The sequence below is a fragment of the Jaculus jaculus genome, chromosome 7, assembly GCF_020740685.1.
Source record: "Jaculus jaculus isolate mJacJac1 chromosome 7, mJacJac1.mat.Y.cur, whole genome shotgun sequence".
In the NCBI taxonomy this organism is placed as follows: domain Eukaryota; kingdom Metazoa; phylum Chordata; class Mammalia; order Rodentia; family Dipodidae; genus Jaculus; species Jaculus jaculus.
Genome location: NC_059108.1, coordinates 138,059,093 through 138,078,617, shown reverse-complemented (window position 1 = coordinate 138,078,617; position 19,525 = coordinate 138,059,093). Strand labels below are relative to the sequence as shown.

The 19,525-nt window shown below is 39.9% G+C and overlaps 1 long non-coding RNA gene across 1 annotated transcript in view; it reads left to right on the top strand.

Moving 5' to 3' along the window:
* Positions 1 to 13,112, top strand: part of LOC123462047 — a 45,998-nt gene extending 32,886 nt beyond the window's left edge. The window contains exon 3 of the long non-coding RNA XR_006638064.1: positions 12,982 to 13,112. This is a non-coding gene — a long non-coding RNA (uncharacterized LOC123462047). The remainder of the gene's footprint in view (positions 1 to 12,981) is intronic.
* Positions 13,113 to 19,525: the final 6,413 nt, after the last annotated feature.

The following is a 19,525-nucleotide window of genomic DNA, read 5'->3' as shown; positions in this document are numbered from 1 at the left end:
CCCACAGTGCTCTGTTCTTTCCATTCACTTCCTTTTCAGTAGAATTACCCACAGCACTCTGTTCTTTCCATTCACTTCCTTTTCAGTAGAATTACCCACAGCGCTCTGTTCTTTCCATTCACTTCCTTTACAGTAGAATCACCCACTGTGCTCTGTTCTTTCCATTCACTTCGTTTAAGTAGAATTACCCACAGTGCTCTGTTCTTTCCATTCACTTCCTTTTCAGTAGAATTACCCATAGTTCTCTGTTATGTCCATTCACTTCCTCTCAGTAGAATTACCCACAGTGCTCTGTTCTTTCCATTCACTCCCTTTTCAGTAGAATTACCCATAGCACTCTGTTCTTTCCATTCACTTTCTTTTAAGTAGAATACCCACAGTGCTTTGCTCATACCATTCACTTCCTTTTCAGTAGAATTACCCATAGTGCTCTGCTCATACAATCCACTCCTTTTCAATAGAATCACCCACAGTGCTCTGTGGATACTATTCTGTTCCTTTTCGAGCCTGTCTTTTCAAATTCTTCTAAGGTTTTAAAATTTCAATTCCATAGCTTCTACTACATTTTATAGTAAAAGTATGGTAATAACCACATTCTTAGTCAATAAATTTTGATTTTAATCAGCTTTACATTATGATAACAGAAAACTTGAAGCTGGGTGTGCATAAGAAATTTACTTAGCTCATCCGTTTCACAGCTCAAAGAGCAGAGTGCTGGCTCTGGCGAGAGCCCCCTCGGCTGTATCATTTCATGGCCAATATTATCAAAGTGGCAGGAGCTTATGTAAGAGGGATCCCATCACAAGACAGGAAACTCAAGAGGCTAGTGTTAGCTAGAATTGTTCTATAATAATAACCCTTTCATCAGAACAACTTCAGGGGTCTGTTAATCATTTTAAAGGTCAATGGTCCAATATCCTAAGGACCTCCCTTTATATACTCCACCTCTTAAAGGCCCATCACTTCCCAATATCACTACACTGATGACCAAGCCCTCATGTCCCTTGGGAGACACTCTCAAACCATATCAAAACTATGGTAACTTCTATCATGTTAACTTACAATTATTTTGGAGATTTTTCCTTGCAATCCAGTGTACTCCTAACAAGTTTAACCTGCAAGTTGATTGAGACAAACCTTGCCTCATTCATAGTAAGCCTTCAATAAATATTATATTTTACTATGTGTCCTAATTATCTCACTTCTATTTTTTTCTATATCTTCTTAGCATTGCTATTGTTATTACATGTTGTATCCTTTGCCAGTATCTAAGGATGAGAACAGGAAGAAGAAATTGACTTTAAAGGGCACCATAATGCAGAGAAGGCAGAAATAAAATTACAACACAATGTAAAATGTATTTTAATAGACATAATAAAATCATGTTGTGGAGGGGCTAGAGAGATTGTTATGTGGTTAAAGCACTTGTCTGCAAAGCCTGATGATCCAGGTTTGATTCCTCAGTACCCACATAAAGCCACATGCACAAAGTGGCTTGGTGCACATGTCTTAAATTTGTTTGCAGTGGCTAGAGGCCCTGATGCACCCAGGATCTCTCCCTTTCTTTTCTCACTCTTTCTCAGTCTTCCTCTCTGTTTGCAAATAAGCAAATAAAAATATTTCGATAAAAAACATGCTATGAGTATACATACAAAGTGTAGTAAAATGAAGAGGGCGTCAATCTTGAACTAAGACTCAACTCTGTGTAGGAGATTATATATAATAAGGTCAGGGGATTAGGCAAAACATACGGACCTCCTTCTCAGGTAAGCTGAAATCATATAGGTCTTACCAAAATAAGACTTTATTGTTCTTAAGCCAAAGCATTAATTTGCTTGTTCACTTCACCCAATGCTTGATTAAGTAATCAGTTTCTTTCATACTGACAGTGTACCTATTTTGATACCTTCTCATATCAGTAATCAATTTAAGCTATTCTTTATACTTATCAGAACTAAGTTTTTCTCCATGCAAACATACCTCTGAAAATATATCAGAAATCTATTATAAAATTCTTGACATAAAAATTCAATTTGCATATTTTAAATTTCAAGCAATACTTTAATGTAAACAAAACAAATGAATTTAGTCAATAGAGCAAAATGAGCAAACAAAAACATAAACCTATCCATATGTTAACTGGTGTCTTGAACTGAAAAGAAAAGCAACATTTGCTTAATATTAACCTATTAAAATGTATCTATCAGTTCAGCTTCTCTTTGCTGAATTCTAAGGCAGTAACCCTTCTCCTCGACTGTATAATTCAAATCTTTCTTTGGAGAACTATGCAATAGTTGGTAATGGCATTTATTCTGAAGCGTCTCATTTTATGTCCCCCAAATGCATGGTTTACTTTCAATGATAAATATGGCTATGAAATGGAGTGTTTCCGGCATTCACAGATCAAATGTAACCAGGGAGGAATAACTCAGCTGCATCCTGATGTTTTATATTTCCACACACTAATATTTGCTTCACACCATATGTCCCAGTAATACAGGAATGTGATCATGTTGAACAGCTCAGTGGTTTTCTCTTCGAACATCTGGTCTTCTGAGAAGTCTAGTACTTCAGAGGCTTGGGTTTAAATCCCAAGATAGGTGGCATAATCGAATGCCTTTGTGAAGGGTAGCAAAGGGAGGGCCACAAGGGCTTGTTTGCTGTCATTGGATTGTCATCTGTGAATACTATGACAGTCTCAGTGGATTTCAGCAGAATGAGGACTCTGCTGGACCCTCCCTAGAAAGCCACATGCAATGCCCACTCACTGATAGTAAAGAGAATTAGATGTCAGTCTGCCTTTTAAACGGTGGTCACCCTTCAGGCCTGCTGACTCTGTGTTTAAGGCAGCAGCCAGGAGGGATTTCAGCTTCCTAAAGAATTAAGGGAACATCATTTTTCTCTAGAGTGGGCATTGCTGTCTGCCTGGCAAACAGAGCAAGACCACATAAGCTCGACTGATGGAATTTACAATTTCTTCAGTCTTTTTTTTTTTAAAAGGAAAATACACACTTTCATTTTTCCTACTCCTCTGTATGTCCCCACTCTTTCATAGAAACTACCCACAGGGGTCCCAAAGGTCATCTCAGAAGTTACATTACGAATAATATACCTTTTCCAACTTTGTTTTTCTGTACCACAGCATTTAGTGTGGCTGACTGCTTACTCCTTCCTGGAATATTCTTTATGCAAAACAATATACTTCTCTGCTTTTTAAAAAAACTACTCTTTTATAATTTGTTTTTGTCATTTCTTAATGTTTTTTTTTATACCCTCCAATTTGAATGTTTAACAAGACCATACTTAGGCTTTCTTTTTCCTGACTACACCCACTCCTAGATTATCCCTATTTTCCTCAAGATTCCAGTTACAAATCACCTACGTGCTACAGGCCTTGTTACCTTGTTGGCCTCCGATTTCTACTGCCTGGCTTTGCACCCTAGGATGCTGATCTCTCTGGACTGCATCATGAGATCCCTCAGTATCTGGATGATGGTTTGCATTCACTCATGTGAGGTACTTCTAGGAAGAGGAATGGTAGGAGGAGATAGATGTAAGATAGTAATGTATTATTATTCAATAGGCTATTCTTACTGAGTTCATTTTTAAAAATAAAACATGCTAATACATTTGTGTGTGTGAGTAGGGGTGGGTGTTGGCTCTCTGAGGTTCTTGCTCCACAAATGAACTCCAAACATATGTGCCACATTGCATCTGGCTTTATGTGGGGGCTGTAGAAGTGATCTTCAAATGGCAAGCTTTGCAAGCAAGCTCCTTCAACCACTGAACCATCTCTCTACCTTCTCCATTTATTGATGTAAATGGTATTGTGTTTTGAGTTTCAAACTCTTGTTATTGCAGTATATAAAAGAATGATTTGCATATATTGGCCTCCTATCCTGAAATCTTGCTATAATCATTTTTTAATCCTAGACTTGTTTTTCTTGATTTTTGTTGCAGATTTTCTGTAAGGTTATTTATATCATCTATAAACAAAGGCAGTCTTATTTCTCCCATTAACATATACAGAATGTACATGTATATGTGTACATATGTGTACATATATTCTTTCTTTCATGTTTTGCCTCATACTGGGAGCTAGGGTTTCCAGTATGATGTTGAAAAAGAGTGGTGAAAAGAACTTGGTCCTTGCCTCATTCCTGATCATGACAGGAAAGTTCCAAGTGCTTCCCTATATCTGTTGGATTTTAGCAGATGTTCTTTAATAAAATGAGGAAATTCTTACTTTTATTGTTTTGCTAAATCAAGAATACCTTTTGAATTTTTTCAAATGCCATTATTTTGTTGTTGTTGTTTTGTTTGCAAGATAGGGTCTCACTCTAGCTCAGGCTGACATGGAACTAAACCTGTAGTCTCAGGCTGGCCTTGAACCCATGACAATCCCACTACCTCTGCCTCCTGAGTGCTGAGATTAAAGATGTGAGCCACCACACCTGGCTCAAATGTCTTTTTTGACCCTGTGAATATTATCAGGTGGCTTTTCTATTTTAGCCTGTTGATTGATGGGTTGTTAGAATCAAGATGGTTATTTTTCCCTTCTTCCCTCTGGAAACATTAGAGATTTTTTTTTCTCTGATATTCAACATGAGCACCTGTTATAATCCCTGAAATCACCATCACAAAATGAGCCCTCTTCTCACAAATACGATCTCGTGGAGTTTTTCTGTCTCACACATACCCACATGGAACCTCCAACAATTTGCAAGTTACAATCAGGTTTTCCTACCTTAGAATCTGTACCATGGAGGTCTCGTTCTTTCTCTCTTACATACATAAATAGCTAAATAAATTTAAAAAAATATTTTCAAAGGATATTGTTTTCCAGTGTGCTACGATATCCTGGCAAAACCCTTACCCTTGCCATGATGCCACCCTAATCTTTAGCTCCAGTCTATTTTTCAATTTTCAATAAGTGGCTTCGACATTTGAAACAATTAAAGCCAGTTTCCTCCATTCATCCTTTAACCTAATCATACCTTCAGTTCCTGCATCCAATTTAATGTCAAGTGCTATGGACTCATCTTTTTTTAAGTCTAAATTTGACTTTATTTGGACAAGTTCATGTTACATACGCAATATATATGTAGATATATTCATCACGTTCCTCCTACTACACTCTCATCCCCTCTCACGACCACCACACTCACTCTTTATCGCTTTTTTTTTTTTTGGATTCATCATTTAATAGTTTTTAAATTCATACACCTTTTCCACCTCTATCTATGCTAGACTACATCTCTTTCAACTTTTGTGCTATTTTCCCAACAACCCACATTTCCACAAGAAGTCTTTTTGGCTTTTTAAATACCAATTCCAGTAAGCCAAGATACTATTTAAAAGCCTTTAAACGTATTTGTGTTGCCTTTTGATAAAATCTTGTCTCCTTACCATGGTTGTATGACCCCCTCTATGTGACCCAAGCTCTTGTAAAATATTCATTATACTTTAATATATTTTTTAAATGTCAACCTACCTCCATTAGAGTAAAGTTCATAAGTTAGGTTTCGTGCATTGAATTGTGTGTCCTCCTAAAATTCATAGGTTGAAATTATAATTCTTAGGACAGCAGGATGTTACTCTTAGAAATGTACTTCTGTAGAAATAGATCATTGCAGATGAAATTAGTTAAAATTAGACATACTGGAACAAATTAGATCCTTAGTCTGATGTGACTTGTGTCCTTATAAAAGAGGAGAAATTTAAACAAAACAGCAGGCATGCACAGAGGAAAGAGTACGAAGAGACGCAGAGAGAAGTGGACCTTGTGCCAGCCATAGCGACCAATCTAGAAACCCACCTTCCCTCACAGGCCTGAGGAGGAACCCCAGCCCTGCTGACATCTTCATTTTATACTCAGTGTCCTCAGAACTGCATGACAGAATGTTTCTGTTGTGTCAATTACCAGTTTGTGTTACACTGTGGAACACATCTGCCTTGATTACTGTGGTCACTCAAGGTTCCAGCAGAATCTCAAACATACACTGTAATTGTCTGACAAGTAGCTGTTGAATGAAACAGGCCATGATGGAGCACACCTTTAGTCCTAGCACTTGGGAGGCAGAGGGAGGAGGATCACCATGAGTTCAAGGCCGCCCTGATACTACAGAGGGAGTTCTAAGTCAGCCTGGGCTAGAGTTCTACAGTGAGGCCCTACCTCGCAAAAACCAAAAAAAAAAAAGTTGTTGAATGGTTGAATTAATTTCTATAAGTATTCTGAAGTAAAATCAACAAAAGAAGTTCAAGCATTTCAATATGACATAATGAAATATCAAGTATCTATCCATGAAACCTACAACCACAAAGTTCATATAACCCAGCACTCAAGAGGCTGAGGCAGGAAGAATGCCAGGAGTTTGAAGCCAACCTGGGCTATATAGTGAGTTCCTGGCCAGCTTGGGCTTCAGAGCCAGTCCCTGCTTCAAATAAATAAATAAATAAATAAATAAATAGAGCAAAAAATCTAGCATACAAACAAAAAGAGCAACAAAACAAACAAAAAACCTCCACAAAAACAAGAATAGGCCTGACCCCCTCCACAGAAAACTAAAGGCAATGTTTTAATCAATCCATTTGACATTAACTAACAAATTAGGAGAATGGAGAAACATAGGAAGAGTTACATACTCAAGGCCCTCACTCAGAGTAAGTCATTTTGAAGACGCTGTGTCAGGTTTACCTTATTCCATGCACAAGCCCTTCATGTTTTGCCTACCTGCATAACAGAGTCCTTATTGTCAATGGAGACATGCACACAGGGAGTGGAGCCATTTGAGTGGGTTCATTATTATTTTTACCTACATCACAGGCACCAGGCAAAGGAGACTGTTTGGTGCTGCTTTTTGAGTTTATCTCCCCATAAGTCAACCCAAGAGCTTCAGCTCACCCTACAGAGTACCTCTGGGCTAGAGACAGGAAACCCTGTTAACATTCTGTGGACCAGAATAAAACATATTGGTTCATTCAGCTTTGTTCAGAGCTCCTCAGGTTGAGGTGATTCACTTGAAGCATGACATGTTGATTTCTCAATGAATAGTGCATTCTAGAAGCCTGTTTGTAGTCTAGAAAGTATTCCACTATACTCAATCAAACAATAAGGTCCCTAGTATCTTGGAAGCTGAATTTCTTTTCTACCAGAGCAATTCAGGTTGGACTTTTGTAGATGAACTAATCTTTTTTAAGGAAATGACCATGATAATGAAGCAGTGAAAACAGTTGTAACTAAAAATTATTCTGAATGGCTATGTCTAGAAAAATCAGCATGTTTGTGCTCAAAGTACATTATATACTTGCATGAAAATGGCTTGTTTGATCCAATATAATATATTAAACATGCAATAAATAATTTATTTAAAAACTAAAGAAAGTAATTCTTGTCAAAACAAGGGGGAAAAGTTCAGGGAAGGAAATAAAGAAAGGATAGATGAGAGAGGGAGGAGGGAAGGAAAAGGAAAATCAGCAGCTTAAACAATATTAGGAATTATTTTCTACCTGATGATATAAATTACCTCACCCAATCCCAATTCTTCAGGTGTAAAATCTTTCTGTCTCTCTCCTCTCTCTCTTTCTCTCTAACACACACACACACACACACACACACACACACACACACACACATCTTATGGATATCATAAAGAATCAAAATTGCATTAATTTAACCACTTTAATAGAGTTTCTTCTTAATTACTATTTAATTACTATTTTCCACATTGACAACATGAATCAGACCTTGAAATGCATTTGCTGTATATCATAACCACTAATAAAACTCCACAATCCCAGTCAAATTCTCCACACAGAGAAACTAAGTGGCCCCAAATTTATACTTTCACTACACAATCTACGCCATGCCACATGGCCAGCTCTTAAGGAATCCCCACGTACCAATACATTTTTTACCTATGATGTTCTGAACTTGGCCTAATTAAACTTCAATTCTTCATAACATGTCACTGTAATCATCATTTTTTTCTTGGGTACTGAAGCTTGGGATCTTCAGACTAACAATGTTCAACATCTGATATGTGTGCCCTTGTTTATACTACCCTCTGCTTGCCATGTTGAGAGGAGTCTGACATGAAATTATCCAGAACCATCTCATTTACCATGCAATAAAGGCAAAGATTTCTGCACTGTTAGAAATTTAACAATTACAGAAGAGGTACGTTTTGTCTTTGTTGCTACTCTAAAACACATGTACTTTCACTAGTTCATAAACTCAGATGTATTGATGTCACCGTGGTTGCTCCAGGCACAACTGCCACCTGTGTTATAGGTGGCACATTTTGCTAAAGCTTACAGATATCAAAGAATGCTTCCTCCATATTTTATATGTACCTTTGTCCAATCACCATAGCTAATCAATGTTTGATCAGTGCAACTGACACTTGTAAAATAAATTTAAAGATAATAGTCCTGAAACATCTTCTATAGTTGGGCTTTGCCAAGAGCCAACAGATATTCGGTTTAGCATTACTTACAAATGAAAGATTCTTAACATCTAATTTCCTCTTTTATTTAAGACAACTGTTTATTCTAGTTTAACATTTTGGGAAGGAAATGAAGAAGATAAGAGAACCCCTAAGAAGGAAATTGACTGACAGTGTTTCTTGTGATTTCTGAAATGCCAGGTCCAGCTTAACAGGCAAGATTGTCATGGTGGACACCTGTATCCGTTCACAGTTCAGCCAGTGTTTCAAGTGGCTTGTCTGATATCTATGAGAAAGTCCACAAATGATCATGTCTAACCACTACAAAATGTGATAATTACCTTCAAAGATCTTAACTAGCCTCAGTTCTTTGCATCTAAAGCTTTTAAAATATGTGCAAAGTGTGCTGGAGAGATAGCTAAGTGGTTAAGGCATTTGCATACAAAACAAAAGGATCCCAGTTTGATTCTCCAGTACCTGTGTAAGCCAGATGCACAAAGGGGCACACATCTGGAGTTCATTTGCAGTGGCTGGAGGCCCTGGCATGCCCATTTTCCCCACCCCTCACTTTCTCTCCTCAATTAAATAAATATCTTTAAAAAACTATGTGTGAAGTGTTCATTGTTCTTGAGTTTTGATATGAATTAGGACAAAGGAGACTACCAAATGCTCAAAATCAATGAATATACATAGAACATGCAAAAAAAATGTTCATTTCATAAGAAGCATAATCAGTGTGTTAAACTTTCTAATAAAAATATAGATAACTACCACCTAAGATGGAAAGATTATTAATAATATTGATATTCAGAAGAATGTGAAAGAGATGGGAAACATTGTCAGTGAAGTACAATCTCTAAACAGCAGGTAAACTTTGTCTAGATAAAAACATTATAATTCAGGTATTTTATGAATAAGCAAATACAATTCAATGTTTACGCTTGAATGCAATATTGAATGTTGGCTCACAAAATCCCCCATAACTGGATAAGCAAATATAATTCAATGTTTAGTTCTTGAATACAATATGATATATTTGCTCACAAAGTCCCCCATAACTGGATAAGCAAATACAATTCAGTGTTTATCCTTGACTACAATTCTGAAGATTGGTTCATAAAATATCCCATAACTGGATTTCCCTGTAAGAACAAAGTTCATACCCTCTTAGAAGAAAGATCATATGCTTCACAGTTTCTTTATATTGGCACTAGAATAATTATCTAATAATGCATAAATCAATCATAATCTTTGTACATATAAGCTTGGTCGAATACGAAACCCTAAAATTCTTCTTGTGGTTTGATTGGTCAATATTTCTGTGAATTTTAGAGAGAAAAAAAAAAAACATAAGAAACAAAAGCAATTTTCTCACTTCAGTGTTGACTTTCAAAATAGCATCTGCACAATGCCTGTGGGGGACCTCGAGAACCAAGACTCTTTTGCAATTAGCAAAGGAAAATCGAAGAGAATTTCCAGTAGAGACTCAATTAATTTCAGTACAGCAGGGAGTGCATCCTAGCAGTTAGGGTAAGTGGTGGAGAGAGGTTGCCTAAAATATACATCCAGTGACAGACCTTACAAACGCAATGACCAAATTCCGACTTGCCTATCTCAGCTTTAGTTTTGTACATTCTGATGGTAAACAAGTGGCATTTAATTTGCTTCTATCACACAGCGACATTTACTGAAGGCTTAGGTGCTCTAATAGCAGCATTCATAATGTAGAGCAAAGGGCCAGGCATGAACAAGGCTGGTAATTGTTGGCTATGTCCTACGCTAAATTTTGACTCCTCAGGCCTTCCTTGATGTGAGGAATATTTTCACATTCGTCTTCAGTCTCAGATATTTCCACTTGTCTGGATGGGGCGATATTGTACCAGTGGTGCTGAGGCAGCTGTGATAGGATCAATTTCCATTTCACTTCTCTCTTGAGAGACACTCTCATCGCATAAGTTCATGGTGCTGATTCCATAGAAGTCTCCTAAGTGGCCATCCTCGGGCCGTATGCATGCACTTTAGCTTCCAGGAGGAGAGTCCAGGGAGCTCATGGTTGGTGAACACTGTTTTAAGATAAATGTAAAATAACCAGTAGCATACTTTATATTTACCTAAGATAAGTGGTCTGAGAACTTCCAGCGATTCTCCTGCTTGTTTTCAAGTAACAATTAAGTGACAACATTGCAAAGCACAAAGATGTGGGTCTTATTGGTCACAGGTGCAGCCTAGCCCTGACAAAGCCTGGGGCGAGTTATTCATCTGAGGAAAAGCTAGATGCCAGAACCTGCCTCTCACAGAGGATGAGACAACTTAGCTCCAGGGGGGACAGCTCATGATGACAGTGGGTTTGTCTTGCTTGCCTTGATTGATGAAGCAATAATTTATACTTCACTTTTTCAATCAAAACAAAAAACTGCAGATTAAATTCCCTAAGACATGACAAGGTGCTTTGAAAGTATAAACCGATTGCCCAAACCCACTGGGTAAATTAAGTTGAGGCTTATTGTAATGTAACAAAACGGGGTCATGCTGGTATTTTTGATGCCTCTCTCCTTGTCTACTGACATAGAAGCCCAGTCGTGAGGAGAAAAGCCTTCCTCAGTAACATGAGCAACACCCCCAGGTGAGTTGAGTGTGCACCCACTGTCTTCCAGAACTTCCTGTGACTCCCCCTTGTTTTCCCAACCTCTCTCACACACCAAAGGAACATTTGATTCACTTGCTTTCTTATAGCTAAACAGTGGCTTCCCTGGAAGCAGAGAAGAGCGGACATCGTCATTGAAGTGTCATTCAGCACAATGCGTGGCACAAAGTACACTAAGCATGTGTGTGTGTTCACGTGGTTCATGGGTGTGAGCGGAGGTGTGTGCACGCCACAGCACACAGGCGGAGGCTGGAGCATAAGCTCTGCTGCTGGCACTTGCCTTCCGCCTTGTTTGAAATTGCATATGCCAGGAGAGCTGGTCTGAGAGCGTCCGGGCACTCTCCCGTCTCTATCTCCCATCTCTCCATTGGCGCGTACAAGTGTCTGTCTCATCTGGTTTTACTAGGGCTCTGAGGATCCAAATCCAGGTACTCACACTTCTGTAGCAAATGCTTGTAGCCAGTGAATGGTCTCCCCAGCCAGAAACCTAGGTTTTGAATTGCTGTCTCTCCAGCCTTCCAGAAGTAAATGCTTAGAGTAAGTAGCATAGATCAGATTTACATATTCTATGAGATTACTTCAGTTTTCTACACACCGTTGCCTATAGATAAATGGGTTATCTTAAACCTTTGATGTTCCTAGGTTGACCTCTGACCCAAATATCTCTTAACCATAATTTATTCGGATTTGTAGACTTTACTAGAGCACGGGCTATTTAAGAAAAAAAAATAGCAGTGCCCACTTCCTGTGCCTCACAGGCATAACAATAAATACCTTTTGAATAAATAACTAATCAATATGAAAAGATGACTGATGAGGCCCAGGCCGTGGCTAGCAGAGGGCAGAGGTGTTATGGATTGATTTAGCAGCTGCACAATTAATCACACCGAAGTGACAATGGGAGTCACAAAGCGAGGTGGGGCTGGAGCAAGAGGAGTTTAAGAAAGTAACACGAGATCCTTCCACAGACTAAAGATCACCAGGCATAGTCATGAATTAAAAAATATCTCCTATAGAAATGCTGGGCTATTGAAAGAGAGGACCTGACTCCACAATATAGAACAGTTAAAACTTGGGTCATTGGTTAAAAAAAAAAAGGGAGGGAGGTTGTTGTTTTGTTTTTTTTTTACTCAGCTAAGAAACTTAAAAACAACCTTGAGCTATTCCAACTCAGAGAATAGAAGCTGGCCTGTTTAAGATACAGATATGAAACAGGCAGTTTTCCAGGGAAAAGGAGAAATTACTTGGACATAGGTTAAAGGAGCAAATATGGGAACATGATCAATTGTGCCTATGGAAAGCTGGCTAAGAATCAGGGAGAAATAAGGGTGGAAAATATTTTCTACCAGACAGGTGTGTTCATTTCCAAGCAGCCTGGCTGCTTCTTCCACCCTGGCCTTCTGCCAAGTAGAACAGAGCATCATCCAGGGAGCACATAGCTTAGCAAACGCAGCCTGGTGCTTGGGCTGTTCTGGAATGTCTCTGTATTGCATCAAAGCACCCAGGCTTCAGAGCATCTGCACTGCCCAAATTGGAAACCAGCCACATCTCCCCATGCCTATGTGTTCTTAGGATATACAAGCACTTGGAAAACCCTTTAGGGGGATTACCAGCCAAGGTATCATATAATGCAGCCAAAAATGGTTACCAGCACAGGCTATCAACACCAGTACATATTTTGTTGAGACAAATTACAAAGCTCCTTAGCTATGAAAGACATTTCCTACTCAATAGTTGCCAGCCCCAAACTGGTTATGCAGATCCATTCTATGCTAACAAGAATATCACACACACACACACACACACACCCTCAAACAGCACATGATTTAGCACTGAATCTCAGAAAAGAACTAAAACTGTTTTTATTTTTCTTTCTTGTCATTCTTCCAGGTGGAGAGGTTGGCAATCAGATCCATCAGAGAATGTGGATAAAGAAGCAAAAGGCTGGGCTGGAGAGACGGCTCTGCAGTTAAGGTGGTTGATTGCAGTCTAATGACCTGGATTTGAGTCCCCAGTACCCACATAAAGCCAGATGCATCTGGAGTTTGTTTGCAGTGGCAAGAGGCCCTGATGGACCCATTTGTCTCTCTGTCTGACTCTAGTCTGTTTCTTTCTCTGCTTGTAAACAGATTTTTAAAAATTAAAAAGAGAAGCAAAGGGCAAAAAAAAAAAATGAGTGTGTGTGTGTGTGTGTGTGTGTGTGTGTGTGTGTGTATGCATGTAACACAGAATCTCTAGGGAACTCTGGGGATGTGGAAAATGTCTTTCTGTACTATTGAAGTGTATTGCCTTTCATCAAAGACTTATAGTGACTGAAACATATTGTTTCCCTCTAGACTTGTGAGCTTGGTACTGGAAAGGAGAACTTGTGCAGGTTTGTAGGTGATAATAGAGAACCTCCTTTCCACACCAGCACTAATCCAATCACTCACACAAAGGATCCCAGGGTCACCAGACCATGATTCCCCTTCGTAATTTGTATGGCTAGAGAAAAGTCAAGTTAGACCTATTTTCTGTCATTTGACTGATACCAAAAATTTGAGGACTGTCACAAAGCAGGTGGGAAACTTCACAAACATGAAAGGACAAACCTAGCTATACTGACCGGGATTCAGCAATGAGAATGGAGATCACTCAATCTTCCCAGTGCATTCTGAATGGGCAGATGTATTAACTTGGTTCATTTGCAGTCATCATGTAGGAAAACAGACACTTTCCCATTGATTGTTAGCCTTTCTCCTGGCTTCACAGTCATCTCTAAGTGGATGACTTTCTTGTCAGCACCTCAGTTCCATTACTGCATTCTCAAACTTCTCTGGAGGTTTCTGAATGCCTCTGTGACTCCAAGCCATGTACACACCATGTATGGCCCTCAGGACCCTTCATCCCTGAGCCCTGCCCTGCAGCCAGGAGACATCACTGGACTTGTGCCTGAAGGGCCTGATCTTTGGTAAATCAAATCAACTCTGCTTTCATATTTGCTTGACTGTGACCCACACCATTGACCCAATGTATGTGTTCTTTCTGTGACATTCAGTCCTTATAGACCACGTTCCAATATTACATTTCTTTCTTTCTTTTTTTTTTTTTTGGTTTTCCGATGTAGGGTTTCACTCTACCTCAGGCTGACCTGGAATTCACTATGTAGGCTCAGGGTAGCCTCAAACTCATGGCGATCCTCCTACCTCTGTCTCCCAAGTGCTGGGATTAAAAGCGTACACCACCATGCCCAGCTCCAATATTACATTTCTTACTGCTCTCTTGTAATCCTAGCAAGCTGTGACCCTGAGTCGGTAAGTCATTTAGTCACTTATGCTTCAGTTTCCCCATCGTAATAGTGAATAAACTATATTTACTTCTTAGCATTAGTAAAAGAAAACTCCCTAAGGTTTCCACAGTCCCTACATTTCTTCTGAAAATAGGCTCATGTGCTTGGCCCCTGAAGGTGTTTGTATTTGGTGCTTTCAAAGTACTTATCAACTACTATAGACCTATGTTGAGGAAATAAGCACTACAATATGATAGAGGACTCTAAAGGAACAGATAACTAGTGGCAGTCATTTATTCAAATAGAGGCTCTTCTACTCAGATGTTATTGTGAGACTTTTAGAACTCAAAACACCAGGTAAACTTCGCTGTTCTTTTGTGCCCAGGAGGGAGCCAGACAGAAGACAGATCCAGACTTCGGGGAATTTTTCCATTCAATTTTCACATTGAAATGTGATGGCATATTATATTTAAGGATTATAAAAAGCTAGCCAATTCAAAATGAACTCTACATTAGGACAAATGAAGGTTTTCTGAGCTCAGAGAGGGGAGAAGTATTCCAGTGTGAACCACTAGACAAAGAAGTCCCTCCTCCTTCAGCAAGTTGTGCAGGAGGGAAGGGCAGGATGACAAGCCATTTCCATCTGCACAACAAGGGAGATCTAAAGGTGGTGGAAATAGCCTTGTGGCATCTTAGTTTAATTAACTAAACAGACTTTTTTCAGGATGTTCCATCGTGCATGTGTGTTCTACATATAAATTTCGGGAACTGAAATACACACAAATGTATAAACACACATTTTTCTTCTTGTTTATGGGCACATTCCTTATTAGTATAAAACTAAAACCTTAAATCTTCTAAACCTAAAAACTCACTAAGTGACTAGAGACAGAGCTCCACCTTCATGACCATCACAGAGGAGATTTTGTTTTAATTAGCTGCTGTTTCTAGGACTGTAATAGTTTGATGCTACTTGCTATGTATCTCTTGCAAGGATTCTGCTTCCAGAATCTTTCTGTTCTTTCTAGACTTACTACTAGATCTTCCATCCCTCGTTTGATGTGTTGATTCTGTAAGTTAGCAGACCTCACTTCAGGGGCAGGATAGGTTGCTTAGTGGTCAGGTACTTGCCTGTGAAACCTAAGGACTCAGCTTCAGTTTCCCAGTACTCATATAACGTCAGGTGCACAAGGTGGCACATGCATCTGGAGTTCATTTGTAGTGGCTAGAGACCCTGTTATGCCCATTCTCTTGCTCTATCTATCTCTCAAATAAATAAAAATAATTGAAAGATTTCACTTCAATACCTATAAACCCTCTTGCAAATGATCAATAAGAACATACACTAGTGAGCTGGAGAGATGGCTTAGCAGTTAAAGTGTTTGCCTGCAAAGCCAAAGGACCCAGATTCGATTCCCCAGGACCCACGTTATCCAGGTGCACAAGGAGGCACACATGTCTGGAGTGCATTTGCAGTGGCTGAAAGCCCTGGCACGCCCACCATTCTCCCTCCCTTCCTCCCTCCCTCCCTCCCTTCCCCCCCCACACACACCCTCTTTGTCTGTCAAATAAATAAATAAATAAATAAAATATTTTTTAAAAAAGAACATATACTAATTTGCTACCTAATTGGACCTATCTGTATATTGGGGGGGGGGAGAGTAAAGAATTGGCATGCCAGTACTTCCAGGCACTGCAATCGAACTCCAGTCACCTACACTACCTTGTACACATGTGTGACCTTGTGTGCTTGTGTCAGCTTGTACATCTGGCTTACATGAAATCTGGAGAGTCAAACATGGGTCCTCAGGCTTTGCCTAACTGATAAGTACCCTAACTGATAAGTCATCTTTTCAGCCTTAATTGGACCCATCTTGATGGTTGGCCACAAAGCAGCAAAAATTTCCTCAAGCCTCTTCCTATTCCCAACTCCAATTTTGGCACTCTGTCATACTTTGCTATTTCTCAATGATTATTATGTAAAGATATCTCAACATATGTTTGGGCCAAATGCTCCCATACAGTAAAGAACAGAAATTATTTTGGAATTGCCTTTAAGATTGAAGAGAGGAGGAAAGCTGGAGAGAACTTTTCACTGCAGAATAAAGACTAGAGAGTTCTTTTCTGCTGGTATATACCAATGGAAACGATTATATAGATTTGTGAATACCATTCCATATTATTTTCTAAATCAGGGCTCTGAAACAAATATGTATGTATTTTGCTGAATTGCTTGTTTCTTTGTCCCCTTTCCACTTTTTCTTCCTTTCCTCTGTTCTTTAAACTAAAATTCTCTAAGCCTGCAGCCCTCCTTGGAAGGAACATTCATTATTTATTTCAGTGATTTATAGAGTGCCTCATCTGGCAACTACTTATTGAATTTTAAAATTAAACATAAATTAGGTAAGTTATTCACAATGTATAGCACTGTATAAACTGCTTCTGTTACCACTAGGCATAGATTGATATGGCCGGCTGCTGGAAATGAGAAAAACATACCAACCAGACAGAAGCTAAGTCAAATAAATGTATTTTATTTTGGGCCTTGTTAAAGGTAGATTTCAACCAAAAGTGTGCAGGTTGCAATTTGATTTTTGGTTTTGTTGCAAGTATTAGGACACCTTTTAAGTACTTGTCACCATATAAGACAACGGGATCAGTTAACATAAATATTGATGCATCTTTTAAAAATGTAAGGCATTGCTTTTCTTTTGTTTTTTTGAGGTAGGGTCTCACTCTAGCCCAGGCTAACCTGAAACACACTATGTAGTCTCAGGGTGGCCTCGAACTCACAGTGATCTTCCTACTTCTGCCTCCAGAGTGCCCGGATTAAAGGCATGTGCCACCATGCCCATAAGGTATTAAGAATCACTAGTTTTTCTCATGTAGGACTGAGGAGCCCTGCTTATGTAATTTGATTGAGGCTTGAAAAACCAACTTTCCAAAACAGCATATGGAAATTGGGGTGAGAAATGAAAGTTATTAAGGTCTGGACATACGTGCATATGAATTCCACAAATGCAAAAGGATTGTCTTTCAGGAGGAGCCTCCAGTATTTCCCCAAGAATGGTTAGAAACTGGCTGAATAATAGAAAAGTGGGGAAACTAAGTTGTTGAGTCAATAACCTTCTGATGCCGCCAGCTCAAAACACCCTTCATGGAACATGGTAATTCTCCTAAAAAGAAACATGAGACCTGTGGAAGATGAAGCCATGCTTTGGAATTATTGGGAGATAGTCGTGACTGAGGAGGTGGGCCCCAGCAGAGGAGTCTGGGCATTAGGGTGTGCCGTGGTGGGGAACAACTGTCCCCAGACCCACTGTGATGCTTTGTTTCCTAGACTTCTGTGAGGGGAGAAGCTTTTGTCTGTCACACTTTACACCATGTTCTGCTTCACCACAGCCCAGAAACCAGCCAGCCAGCCATGAATGGGAACCTCTGAAACCATGAACCTAAACAAATATTTCCTCTCAGGTGTCGGTGACAGTGAAGAAAAACCGGCACAGAACATCCACACCTCTGTAAAAGAACTCAAAGCACTCCTTTCTCATCCTGCAACCAACAAACAGCTTCTGAACCTCCTTCTACATAAATTCACTGCTATCGACAGACAACTGGGGAGACAGATATATTCACCACTCTTGAACACCTTGCTTGCTAGTTGACCAGACAGAGAAGCTGGGACACACCAAACAGTAAGCTCTTGGCAACAAGAGCAGCTGATATAAGGTTTTATCCCTGCTAGGACTACAAAATTAAAATAATAAGTACTTAGAAGGCAATATGGTGGACAAAATACATCTTTGTAGCCAATCAAAAGTATGGCTGGGCGTGGTAGCACACGCCTTTAATCCCAGCACTTGGGAGGCAGAGGTAGTTGGATTGCCATGAGTTTGAGGCCACCCTGAGACTACAGAGTTAATTCCAGGTCAGTCTGAACCAGAGTGAGACCCCACTTCAAAACAACAACAACAACAAAAAAAGAATGTAGCTCCTCTCCACTCCCACCCTAGGACTTAACACCTTCCCAGCCATAGGCTTTTGACTACATTTTCAGGATGAGGCACAAATTCCCTTCCATGGAGCAGGCTTCAGAAATCTTTAAACCAATGCTCTTTTAGGTTTTGGACACCAGGCAGCACAGCATTAGGATTCCAGTGAGAGTAGAAACACATTTCAGTTGCCCAAGCTTCCCCCCTTGCCATCACTTTGTCCGAAATTTGACCACAAGAGAAGGATCAGTAGCAGAAGGAGGGAGGAACTTTATAGCACTGAGGACACAGTGAGCAGAGGTCAGGAAAGGGAGGAGTGAGACAGCTGAAATGTGTGCATACTGTATTAGAGGTAAGAGGATGACATTAAAAAACAAGAAAATCTATGTAAGGTACTTTTGCCTCTGCAACTGAAGCAAAGGGGGCAAAGGCATAGAGTCACACTCAGAAGTCATAACTGACCAGTGCTCAGACTCCCAGCACAACTGCACTGGGAAATGCAGATTCCAGTCAGAAACAGAGCAAAATGAACCCCAAAGAAAACACCGCAACTGCATATTCAGATACCAGGTGTGGTGGTTTGATTCAGGTGTCCCCCATAAACTTAGGTGTTCTGAATGCTAGGTTCCCAGCTGATGGATATTTGGGAATTAATGCCTCCTGGAGGGAGTGTATCGTTGGGGGCGGGCTTATGGGCTTTATAGCCAGTTTCCCCTTGCCAGTGTTTGGCACACCCTCCTGTTGCTGTGGTCCACCTTCTGTTGGCCAGGGGGTGATGTCCACCCTCTGCTCATGCCATCCTTTTCCCCTGCCATAGTGGAGCTTCCCCTCGAGCCTGTAAGCCAAATAAATCTCTTTTTCCCAGAAGCTGCTCTTTGTTGGGTGATTTCTACCAGTAATGCGAACTGGACTGCAACAGTAAAGTGGTACCAGGAGCGGGGTTGCTGCTAGACACCTGACTATGTGGCTTCAGCCTTTTGGAGCTGATTTTCAAAAGGAATGTGGGAGGATTGAAACCTTGGCCTAAGAGATGCCATGCAGTGCTGTAAGTACAGCTTGATGGTCTATCCTGGTCAGAGCTGAAAGACCTGAAGGCAGTAACAACTATGGACTGTGAGGACTGGCTTATGGGGGTGACAAAGAGCTTTGCCTGGATTGGGCTAGCAGTTTGTGT